This window comes from Lactuca serriola, chromosome 8, assembly GCF_051521515.1.
Source record: "Lactuca serriola cultivar US96UC23 chromosome 8, Lser_US96UC23_V15, whole genome shotgun sequence".
Lineage (NCBI taxonomy): Eukaryota > Viridiplantae > Streptophyta > Magnoliopsida > Asterales > Asteraceae > Lactuca > Lactuca serriola.
Genome location: NC_136415.1, coordinates 120,171,228 through 120,179,899, shown reverse-complemented (window position 1 = coordinate 120,179,899; position 8,672 = coordinate 120,171,228).

Here is an 8,672-nt window from a genome sequence, read left to right as displayed (position 1 = left end):
AACGCGTATTTAACAAGGTAGGCAAAGGGTAACTTAATGTTTATCATAGTATCGATGGAGCGTGTGTGGTTAACCGGCACATCGATTAAGGGGTAAACACTTAAGGGTACCAAGTAATTTGCATGGTTACTTCACACCTTGTTTTGTGATCCTCGGCATCCCAGTCACAAAACCTGAAGGGCACACTTGAGATTGAAACATGCCTTTGAACAGTTCAATGAATCTCAAAGATCTAGGAGTTTCAAAACCAATTAAAACCTAATAATACATTTCGTTTATCTTGGTGGAAATTGGTGAATCGTCATTCACCTACCTTCAAATATTTTATAGCTTGGATTACGGCATACCTCTTCTAAGTTATAAAATAGTTTGTTGGGTCCTAGCCTTAATATTTCATATTGGGTGTCATATTAAGGACTTAAAATCAACTATCTTGAATATCTCCCAATAGATGTCTGGTTTAGACACCTATGATCTTCCCAAATCTATTGAAACAAGGTTTCCTAATGAAGATGATGTCCCATGGATATCATACTTCTTTCTCCTCCTCCAACTATTCTCCCTAACCCACAAGTTCTTGAAAAGTTTAAGGTCACTCAAGCCCTATTGGCAAGGTAAGGTCTAGGTGTGAACACATCTTGGAGATGTAGTCACATATTGACAAGCCGGGAGAGTTGGGTGTCAAAGTCTTGAGAAAGTTGGTGGTTCAATCACTTTCTAAGTCACATAGTGAGTTCCTTTGGGACACCTATGAAACAGACTATGACAAGACCCTTAATGATCTTATCTATTTGCTAAGATCAACTTCCTAAAACTTTATGGACATTGACAATGAAGACATTGGATATCCAGTAAAGCATTCTCTTCCCAATGGAAAGGGATCGGCCATAGTCAACTCGGTTGACCAAATGGTAAAGAGAAAAGCTAAGTCTGTGATAGTCTCGTGTACCATTATCAAAGGGTCCATATGTTTATGTTGCCAAAGGAAGGGGCATTGGTTGCGAAGCTGCCAAATTTACCTAAGGATGTTAAAGTCAATAAGTTTGACTCTACTTCAGGTAAAGTCCACTATCTAACTCTGTTAAGTTTCTATTCTGAGATTCTTGATACATGATGTGACTGGGTCACATGGTGATGTTTTAAGAATCAAAGAAAAGTGAAGAAACTTAAAGAAAGAATATGCTGAATCTGATCGCATAGATGGATTTCTATCACATAGTTTGAAGATCGGATTCTTGAGCTACTTCTTAGGAGTTATGAGATACTGCTTAGGAATAGATAACAACAAGTTTTCATATGGATTGTAAGGACAAGTTCTTCCGCAAAGTTTTTAAAATAAAAGGAAAATTTTTGATTTTATTTATTTTAAAATATCCTTACAATGAAATTTTTGTTGCTTATAAGATTCCATTAATAGCAAGAGTGGAAGTATGAAATTGATTCTTTCATTTGTGGTAATGTCTAAATTTACCAAATAAGGAAAGATTCTCATCACCCAAGTTTCAATTGGACCGAAACTTGGAATCATGCAAGTTGTATAGCATGATGAATGAGAACCTTTCAAGTATTGGAAAAATTAAGACTAATTACTCGTTCACATGGATGTGTGAGTCAAGTAATGGACTAAGGGATCGAGTACATAGTCTTGTGCACTGATTATGTCCACCACAAAAGATTGATAAGACTATTCGTCATGATTTACTTAAGTTCAGTAAATATGATTATACTTACAAGCTTAAGTGTAACCCTGAGACATTGGAAAAGGTTTCAATGTATGGCAGAGCGAATAAGAAGAATCAAATTAGGCAGAAGGATAAAAGTTTCTCAAATCTGAAAAGATGGGAGAGTACTTTAGTATCAGTTTTTGTGATCATCTTAATGATTAAGAAACCATAGCACAATTAGTTCTCTAAGGAAGTCTTAGTGCATTCTTATGACTAAGAAGAGGGATCTTGAATTGTTGAAATGGTTAAATCAAGAAGATGAGTCATACTTCGTTCCAATACAAGTCTTAGAGTCATACTCCAAGATTGTAATTTGAGTGACATGTCTTAAAGAAGATATAAAACACTTGTCAAATGTAAGAGTAAAAGTTTCCTACTCTTGTATATTTGAAATTGGTAAGTTGTGATGTTTTGGATAAAAAAAGGACCAACTTAGGCCAATTGTGTGAAGTGTTTGTCTTGATTAGAATCCGCACTATCTCTTAGATGTTTGACAAGGGAGTCTTATAGGTCAAGAGGACAGTGGGAGTCTTAAAGGTCTTGAAAGTCTCAAGAACTAATCAAGAATAAAACCTAAAGTTCTTCACTAGCACACAACTTGAGGTTCATAACCTATCGTGTTGACATATTTTGTGCCCATTCCAGTAAAGTTGGCTTTGCATATGAGTTCTTAGAGTTCTCAATTTGTTGCACAACAACTTGGAAGCAATGGTGGGCCCTTGAGCTGCCAGGTGGCAAGAAATTAAGATTGAGTTCAGTCCATATGAGTTTGGATTTGTCATTATCCTTGTCTTGTGACTATGATTTTCACAATTCACATGGATAAGAACACATACACCAGTAAATCTAAGTGTCATAAGGTTTCTCTCCGATTCATGAAAATGATGGTGAGGAAACTCTTTCACTAAGTAGATTTTATCTAGATAGCAATTGTGATATTTGCATTCTCAAAGTCGTTAGTGGAGCGTGTGTGGTTTACCGGCACACTAACCTGGACTTGTGAGAAGTGGCAAAAAGGTCTAACCATTATGATTACGGCATACCTCTTCATAATTGTTTAGATACACAAGTGTGCTATCTAAGGGAAGGTGTATGATTTTGATAAAGTTTTATCAAAACAATCTTGTATCAGAAATCTGAACTTTGGTGAGAAAGTCAGCTGATTTCTGAGTACATGTCAAAGCTAGTAGGAGCATAAGTGTTATGCTAATAATCATCATGTTAGTGGGAGCATGATAATTATGATAAGTATTGCAAGTTAGCAATGTTAATTATAGAAAACAAAAAGTTTCAATTCGTGAGGTTGCAAGGGTTGAAAAAGTTGTTTTGCTATAATTAAGGGAGAGGAAATTATACTTCATCTCAAATCTATAAGCTTAGATCGTGAGGTTTTAATCATTTAGTCAAGGATATATATATATATATATATATATATATATATATATATATATATATATATATATATATATATATATATATATATGAATTTCATGTTGGAATGGCTCAACATAAGGAAATTCTGTATATGGGTCCATTATTTGCGTTCTAAAATTCGATTATGATTACGGCATCCCTTTTCATAATCTGAATTATGAGAACTTGGCAAATAGAAATGGAAATGTTATAGCAAAAGACTGGTTTAGTCTTTATGTGAGACATCATGAATCGTGTCCCATATGCTTCAGATATAGGATCGATTACATGTGCTATATTCATCCATTCTAAAATTTTCCAGATGCCTGGGGCATTAAGAAGGGAAAAGGTTTAGAACTGGATATGACTAAAAGGATTAAACAATTGTCGAGGACAATCTAAGGTTTTTCAAAGATTGGTTGCTCAAGGACAGTTGGAAGTATAGTGATAATTCTGGAAGGACCATATTGACATAATCTGTAAGGAGGCAACTCTTGTTCAGAAGTGATAGTCAAAATGGAATCTGGAAATGTTTCAAAGTTAGAATTTTCAATCTGTGTAAGATTAAGGAAACTTAATGCAAGAAGGATGTTTCCAAGGAGTTGATCTCCTTTGGAATGCTCTGTAAGGATTGTTGTCAAGTCTTTCTGATTTTGTACATAATCATTACAAGAAGATCAATGCATATAAGTTTAGAATCTAACAGATTTCAGTAAATGGCATGAATTTGGAATTCTTGCATTTGCAGTAAGGATTTGGGAGTGTGAAAAGAGAATCATTGAAGTTATGTTCAATTGATCTAGTTCACAAAGTAAAGATCATAGACAAACATAGTATGCATACTTGGTGTGTGGCATGACTAGTGTTTAAGAAAACATAGTGTACATGCTTGGAGCATGGGACAACTATTGTTTTAAATTCAAGAATAAAGTTGATAGCTGAAACAGTATACAATGAATAATGTGTAATCATATGGTGATAAATAAAAGGTGTTTTATTTATGTTCAAAGGGTTGATACCATATTGGATTCAATTATTATTGTGTTTCATTTTGCATGTTTTGACTTCCCGAATAAACTAGGTTATTCTTCCGGAATGACTAAGTTATTCAAACCATCCACAGTCGGTCATATGTTGGAAGTAGATATGAATAAAGACTGTCATGGGTTGGCTTGTAGAGGTCTAAGGTGTTGGACAAAGGGCTACAACACTCATGAGTGCTCATAAGTTCTAAGTATTGGATTCAACCCACGCTCATTGGAATGACTTCATGGATTTTATCACGAGTGATCATGAGATGATAATATCTTATATTCTTCAAACCTCGAGATATGAGTTGTTACTATGAGTTGATAGTACATTGATTGCACGAAAACGCATACGGTAACTCGGTGTTATTAAACGTGCCTTTGTGTATGATTCAACAAGTAGTAGAACAAGCCATATGAGTCGAAGTATATCCGTTCCTTTTACCTTCGGGATAAAAGCGATATCTGTGGGCCCCTCGATGATTTGATGATGACAAATGGAAGTGCTCGGCCGGGCCAGGACTGATTTGATTTGTTCAATTAGTCAATCATCATAAATCGGAAATCGGGAAACAAAAAATGGACAGAGAGAATGATTATAATCCATGTCTCAGTCCATATGATATCTAGAATGGAGGAATATATGATCCCTTATCTAATGGACAAGTCACTGACAAAGGTCAGAGTTCATCTACAAGGTCAGAGTTCGACAGAAGCTTTTAAGAGCTACGATTGCCAGTTGGTTCCTGAAGTCATACGCAATAATAGTTTTAGACTTATCCAAGTGGGAGACTGTTGGATTAATGTCTAAGTCCAAAAATATAATTGGTAAGACTTGACCCGACCCGGCATGGTCCATTTGGGTTGCATACCATCATGCACTTGGATAGACTATAATGAGAGAAATAAGACACTTATGGTTATTAATATATTATAAGTTCTAGTATATTAATAATACGAATAATAAGATTATTTAATTAGTATTGATCAAGAATTAATCTAGGATTAATTAAGTGATCAAAAGAAGACTAATTAAATATATGGGTTGATTGTGTAAATCATCCATACTTGTATAGTGGGCTAATGCTCCATGGATAATCAAGTTGGGCTAAAACCCATAGGATGCTCCATGGATGCTCCATGGTGTATTTGTACCCATGGATCATGGAAATGAAAGGCCATGTCAATTAGGGTTTACATGGTGTAACCCTAACTATATAAGCATCTTATTCTTGACCAAAATCGGCCACTAGAGAGTGTGAAGTAAAAGGGCTAGCCGATTTCATGAGTTGTAGAATTCTCTCAAGTTATTCTAAGTGTTTTGGTGATTGTGATTCCATTTGAGGCTTCCACACTATTGGGGCTAGGCACTCAAGCTTCATGAAGACTTTCTACATCAAAGAGGTATGTATTCTATCTTGTTACACTCATTGTTTTGTATGCTAGATTAGGATTATAGCTTGGAAGTTCTTATTTGCATGAATAATAGAGAAAACATAGATCCAAGGTATTTAGGGTTGCATGTACACTTAGGAGTGTTAGAATGCTCAAAACCCAACACATAGGTCACAACAAAATCATCGAGGGGCCCAGATATCCCTTCTATTTCTAGAAGGAACAGATAAACTTCGACTCATATGCTTGTTCTACTACTTGTTGAATTGTACACGAAGGCACGTTTTATAACATCAAGTTACTGATGCGTTTACGTGCAATCAATGCACAACCAACTCATAGGTAACAACTCATATCTCTAGGTTTGAAGATTTATATGATATTACCGTCTCACGATCACTCGAGATAAATTTCATGAAGTGATACAAGTGAGCATGGGTTTATTCCAATACTCATAACTTATGAGCACTCATGAATGTTGCAGCAACCATTGCTATGACTAAACCCATTTAGCCATTTACAACCTCGATTCATGACAGTCTTGATTCATACCTACTTCCAACATATGAACGACTGTGGAGTGTTTAAATAACTTAGTCATTCGGAAAGAATAACCTAGCTACTTTGGAAGTCAAAACATGCAAAGTGAAACACAATAATAATCGAATCCAATATGGTCTCAGAACCCTTTTGAATATAAATAGAACCACCTTTTATTTATCACCATATTGATTACACATTATTCATTGTATAATGTTTCAAACAATCAACTTAAGACTTGAATAAAAACAACAGTCGTCCCATGCTCCTAGCGTGTACACTTTGTTTTTCTAAACAATAGTTATGCCATACTCCAAGTATGCACACTATGTTTGTCTATGATCCTTACATTGTGATGTAGATCAATTGAACATGATTCCATTGATACTCATTTCACAATCCTAAATCCTTATTGTAAATGTGAGAATCCTCGATTCCTATCATTTACCAAAAAATCTGTCAAATTTTAAACTTTTATGCAATGTTCCTCTTGTAATGATTATGCACAAAGTCACCAAAACCTTGTCACTAGTCATTATAGAGTATTCCAAAGAAGGTCAACTTCTATGGAACGAAAGTCTCATATTCAAAGTACATTGCTTTGAACATCCTTCTTGCATTAAGGTTTTCTAATCTTACATAGATTGAATAACTTCCACCTATGGAGACATTTCCATAGTCCCATTTTGACTATCACTTCCGAACAAGAGTTACTTCTTTTCAGAATATGTCAATATGGTTCGTTCCGACAACTTACATCATACTTCCAACTTTCCCTGAGCAACAAATCTTTGGCGAACCTCAGACTGTCCTCGACAATTGCTTAATAACTTTAGTCATATCCAGTTCAAGACTTTTCCCTTCTCAATGCCTTAAGCATTTGGAAAATTTAGAAAGGATGAATATTATAGAACATGCAATCGATCCTACATTCGAAGCATATGGGACACGATTCATGGTGTTTGACATAAAGACATGATACCAGACCAGTCTTTTGCTACAATATTTTTTATTTGCCATGTTTTCAAAATTTAACTATGAAGAGGGATGCCGTAGTCATAATTGAATTTTGAGAACGCAATATGTCACACCCCGAAAACCAAAGGCGGAAACGTTCTTGGGGTTGACTCCATGTTGTGTATCAAATCCAATATACATAGTAATCACAGCAAACAACCATTACATTACATATATATGAAAGTTTACATTTGGTTCAAAAGTAAATTGTACAAAGTTATACATATATCATATGAACAAAAGAGACGAGTCTTCGGAGCATTCCGTCTTCACCAAAAGATATCGCCGGGTACCTGTCTAACTTGGACCTGAGAATATAAGCAGTTTGAAAATCAGCATAAAGCTGGTGAGTTCATAAGCGGTTTTGTTTTGTGAAAATGCATCGATTTCATTTAGTTTACTGAAAAGATTTGATATCCAAGAAAATCCCATATTTTCTTATGTTAAGTAGTTAAGTTATCTTTCGTTACAGTTCTGTTACAGATATAAATTAACCCCAGGAAAATCTCATATTTTCCTAATTGTAAGATTGATTGGATAACACATAGTATAGTTTAATTCACAAAACTATAAATTTAGACGAACTGTAAATAGAAAGTATTTTGAAAACCTTGGGACTACATCCCGAATGTAACAGCCCGGATTTCCAGGTATTTTATTGTTTTGAATTTTTTTTTGAGTTTTGAGAGGGGACTCGGCGAGTTGGAGCTCAGACTCGCCGAGTAGGGTCGCGATTCTGGACGCGGGATTCGTCTGGACTCGGCAAGTCCAGGATATGGACTCGGCGAGTCCACGCTGTCTAATGAAACCCTAATTTCTCGGGTTTGGGACCTATTTAAAGGGCCTTATGGCCGTCATTTGCATCCAACAGTCCATAGAGAGGAACCCTAGAGTGCTTTAGCGATTTGAGAGAGAAAGGAAGCATTTCTTGACATTTGCGTGTTGTTTAGCAAAGAAGAGGGAGGCTCTAGCCAAGAGGAGGCAAAGGAGACTGCTATTTGGTGGATTTGAAGCTTAGCCCTTCAATCTAAAGGTATGATTTCGGCTCATCTCCTGTTTTGTGAAGTATAATTGCTTTTAGGGTTTCTTGTGACCTTGTTGAGTTGATTGTATGGCCAAATAGTCCCATGCTAGTGATGAGACTTCGGATCTGGATCCATAGAGGTCCAGAGAGCCTCATTCATCAAGCTTTATAGAGAACAATGGAGGTTATGACCATGAGTGGTGAGATTTGTTGATAATTCTCCATATATGGTCATATAGAGGTTGTTTATGCACCAAGTCTGGGGCTTTACGTGGTGAATCAGTCTAGGAGGGCCAGATCTATGAATTGTTGGAGTAGATCTAACCTTAGAAGCAAGTTTGAGTGATTGCATGGCATGGACTCGTCGAGTCCGATGAGCAGACTCGGCGAGTAGCTTGAAGATTGCCTTGGACCGGCCAGTGAGTGGTCCAGTCGAGTCAGGGGTTGACTCAGTGAGTCAGGGCGAGTTAGAGAGGGTTGTCAAAAGTGGACTGAGTCGAGCTGGGACTCGCCGAGTCGTTCTTGAGACTC